The sequence below is a fragment of the Camellia sinensis genome, chromosome 7, assembly GCF_055761805.1.
Source record: "Camellia sinensis isolate YWXY chromosome 7, ASM5576180v1, whole genome shotgun sequence".
Taxonomy (NCBI): Eukaryota; Viridiplantae; Streptophyta; class Magnoliopsida; order Ericales; family Theaceae; genus Camellia; species Camellia sinensis.
Window position 1 is genome coordinate 36568627 of NC_138967.1, and position 4292 is coordinate 36572918.

The 4292-nt window shown below is 36.7% G+C and overlaps 1 pseudogene across 1 annotated transcript; it reads left to right on the forward strand.

Annotated features, from left to right (window-relative positions):
* Positions 1–216: 216 nt before the first annotated feature.
* LOC114281977 (UDP-glycosyltransferase 91A1-like) lies at positions 217–2393 on the forward strand (annotated as a pseudogene). The gene is made up of 2 exons (XR_014335201.1): positions 217–1472; positions 1833–2393. The product of XR_014335201.1 is annotated as a UDP-glycosyltransferase 91A1-like (transcript).
* Positions 2394–4292: the final 1899 nt, after the last annotated feature.

Here is a 4292-nt window from a genome sequence, read left to right on the forward strand (position 1 = left end):
AATCCGTTAAATTAAGAGGCAAAATCGAGTAAATTATAACTACAAGAACCAAATTGACACATCCTATAAAATACAGGGACTATTTACATAATTTTTCCATTAAAATTCTAAGTAGAAGTAGGTAGTAACTACAAGAACCAAATTGACACATCCTATAAAATACAGGGACTATTTACATAATTTTTCCATTAAAATTCTAAGTAGAAGTAGGTAGTGTTGTCTGCTTTCTCTGCTCTTCCACTTCGTATAGGAGAGGTAAAAGAGGAAGTGATCAGTTCCAAACATGGAGTCCATGCCTAAGTCGTCGTCGTCATCATCATGCATGGCCAGAGATGAAACCCTACACATAGTCATGTTCCCATGGTTAGCCTTTGGTCATATGCTTCCATTCTTAGAGCTCTCCAAGCTCATAGCCCAAAATGGTCACAGAGTCTCTTTCATATCCACTCCTAGAAACATCCAGAGACTCCCCAAAGTGCCTCCAAATCTATCCCCTCTCATCAATTTAGTGAAACTCAAACTACCCAAAGTCGACCAACTCCCCCAAAACGCATAGTCCACACTCGATCTTCCCAACCACAAAGTCAAGTACCTCATGAAGGCCTACGATCAACTCCAACAACCCATGTCTCAGATTCTCTCAGATTTATCTCCCCATTGGGTAATTTATGATTTCGCTCCATATTGGTTCGGCCCTCTTGCCTCCAAACTCGGCATCTCCAGAGTCTTCTTCAGTGTCTGCGTTGCCCCTGCGTTGTGCTTTCTGGGTCCTGTACCAGTGTTAAAGCGCACGAGTGGTGAAGACGATCGCACAACACCAGAGGACTTCACTGCTAAACCCAAATGGATCCCATTTGAATCAAAAATCGGGTTTAAGCTCTTTGAGATTAAGTCTTTCTTCAACGAAATATCCACCAATGATGAAAACGTCCCGATTACATTTCGCTTCGGAGCGGGGATTGAAGCTTGTGATGTATTGGCTATGAGAAGCTCTTACGAGTTCGAACCCGAATGGTTGAAACTCATGGAAGAGATTCACATGAAACCCGTTATACCAATCGGCCAATTGCCCTCTACTGCGTATGATGATAGTTTCGATGAAACATGGTATACAATGAAAGAGTCAAAGTGGCTTGACAAGCAGTCTAATAAGTCCGTGGTCTATGTTGCATTCGGAGGCGATACAAAGCCAAGTCAAACCCAACTTACTGAGATAGCTTTTGGGTTAGAACTATCCGAGTTGTCATTTTTTTGGGTTTTGAGGAATCGGCGTGGTGTGGATGACACTGAGGTGACCGAGTTACCAGATGGGTTCGAGGAGAGAACCAAGGAACGAGGAGTGGTTTACACTAATTGGGCGCCTCAACTCAAGATACTGAGTCATGACTCGGTTGGTGGGTTTTTGTCTCACTCTGGGTTGAGTTCGGTGGTTGAGGCTTTACAGTTCGGGCAGTCTCTCATTTTGTTGCCTTTCAGAGCATCTCCAATGCACTAGGTATATAATACTTGTTAGTTAAAATGCCTACTGTGATTCACTTTTTTTCAATTCCAATGCACTAGGCATATGATTAGGTATTTTGGCTCAACTCATATTCACTAGCTACATGTAGCTAGCCTTCAACGCTAGGCAAGATGTATTCAATCATTAGGATCATTTCCCTCCATCTTTATTGTTGACGTGACATTCTATAAAATTAATAGTATTTGGATAAATAGCTAAAATAAAGAGCATGGTTGGAGTAAAAACATAGAACAGTTGATAGGCAAAATAAAATATATACTTTATAGTAATATTTGGATAGGTAAAATGCCTACTACCGTTGGAGATGCTCTCATGGCGGACACGGGGTTGATCGCTAGGCATTTGGAAGAGAAGAAGATGGCATGTTTGGTACCCAGAGACGAGCGAGACGGGTCGTTCACAAGAAACTCGGTGGCTGACTCACTGAGATTAGTCATGGTTGAGGAAGAAGGGAGGATATACAGGGACAAGGTTAAAGAGATGAGTGGGTTGTTTGGTAACAGGGCTATACAAGACAAATACGTGAATAATTTTGTGGATTACCTGAAGAAGCATAGACCAGGGCTAGCTCAAGAGGAATAAACAAAAAGCCTACTGTTATGTTATGTCATGTCCCAGATTTCTGAGTCCAGAATTTGCTGGGTAAGGTGTTTGTGTGGTATGTGTTTACGTTTGAAATGAATATAAGTTATAAATTAATGTTTCACAATAAAATTTAGAATAAAGTTTCAGGAATTGCAGTATTATTGAAGGAATAAATGAAGTTACGATTGGTGTGTAATTTGTACTCAGTTTTTTTTCTTTTTACTATAAAAAAAAAATGTAATAAGAGAATAATAAGTGACCTATTCACAATTTTAGTGAGAACTTCATTATATAGTGTATATTTGATTTGGGTGCATACCATATGTATATTTGATTTGATTTGGGGAAGTGTTTAGGTGTGTAAGGTGCATACTATGTACACTTACGTAAGTTCTTACAAATATACATAAGTTATAAAATTGTGTAAATTCTCACAAATATACCTAAGTTGTGATTTTTCAATTTTTATGGATTAATTTACGTATGTTTATAAAAACTTATGCATTTTTGTAAGGTAATTTATATATATTTGTGAGAAATTACGTAAATGCATATGGTATGCATTTGCACACTTTACAATTGCTCATTTGATTTTGGTAATCAATATATTTACTTTAAAACCAATGTGAAGTCTAGTGGGCCCATTTCATAGATTTTGCTTTTGTAATAAGGAAATGATATACAATCTCACTTTTTAGATTCATTTTCTAGATTTAATGATATGTAAGTAAAATGATTGGTTGATAATATGAGAGAATATTATTTTTAATATCCTAATTGATTGTCACACATTACTGAGTTTGAAAATTAAGTCAATTTTTTTTTTTTTATTTTGAATAGCAATGTTGTTATAACAAACCCTGCGTATTGAAGCGTACAAAACCGAGATATGATTTGAGCCAAATAGCAATGCAATGTTCATCTTGACACCACATTTAAACAATTTGGAAAGTGAATTTCCTCACACCCCTTTCCAAAATGCAACTCTTCAAATCAATGTGATCGTAAGAGACATCACAATATCACTCAAATTAACAACCTTCAATGAATCCGCGAGTTGAGAGCTTATATTTTGGTCTTAGAATGGATTATTTGTAATTTTGTGTATTAAAATTCCCTAGGGTTCTCTCTCTTGAGTTGAAAGCTTCTCTTTCTAGAGATTTTTTATAACTTTTCACAGCAATGGGTTTTCATGACGTGTTTCGCCATTTTCGTAGAGATGACCACGAGGGTTGAAACAGAGCCAAGTCAAAGGGACATGAGAGGACCATGTTCTTGAGCTAGTTGGTATAGGTAGCTGTGTGGTGTTGATGAGTTAAAGATGATTTGGTGGAAGTTTCCGATGAAGGGAAGTCCTGGAGGACCTGGTGGCGGACGAGGTGTTTGTTCATTGTTGTTTTGTGTTTGATGAAGAAGAAATAATAGTAGAATTGGAAGAGCTAGAAGGGAAAGAAGAAGAATTGACATGGTTAGTTGAGTTGTTGCAAGTGTTTGCTAGATATGGTAAGGATGTGAGAAAGATAGTCCTTTTATAAACCTCTTCCAAGATCCATGTATGGAAAATGGAAAAAAAAAAACTATTCAATTCCGCATTGCCACCCAAAACTGAGGACAAATTGTTTGGGCGGACAAAAATGTTATGACTATTAGATTAATTTTTTTTATTTTAAATTATTGATGATTTATATATTGAAATGTAAAAAAATAAACGAAATGTATTATAAAAGTGGGACTCGTGATAAGCCTCACAGTCGAGACTGGACGATACAGTCCACTTTAGTATATATTAGATTGGAGAGGAACTGAGTTTTAAAATTAAATCTCAATCACACATTAATTTTTTGGATATATTTTTAATTCTGTGCACATATATTTAGGCCTCGTTTGGGAACACATTATTTTAGTAATTTTTTGGCTTTTTGACTAAAATATGAGGTAAAAAAAAACTAGTATGTTTGGAATAACTTTTTGATTTTTTACGAAAAGATGTACAAACTCTTTGAAAAATCCTTTTAAACCTCTTATTTAGAGGTTTGGAGTTGAAAAAAATTGGAGGAGAGAGAAGAAACCTAGTTAGGGAAGAAGTTGGGCATAAACCGTTAAGAGAGAACCGGGCAGCCTTCACTAAATCAGGTCTATCCTTTTGTACACTTGGACTTAAGTTGTGAGGCCACCACCATTGGAA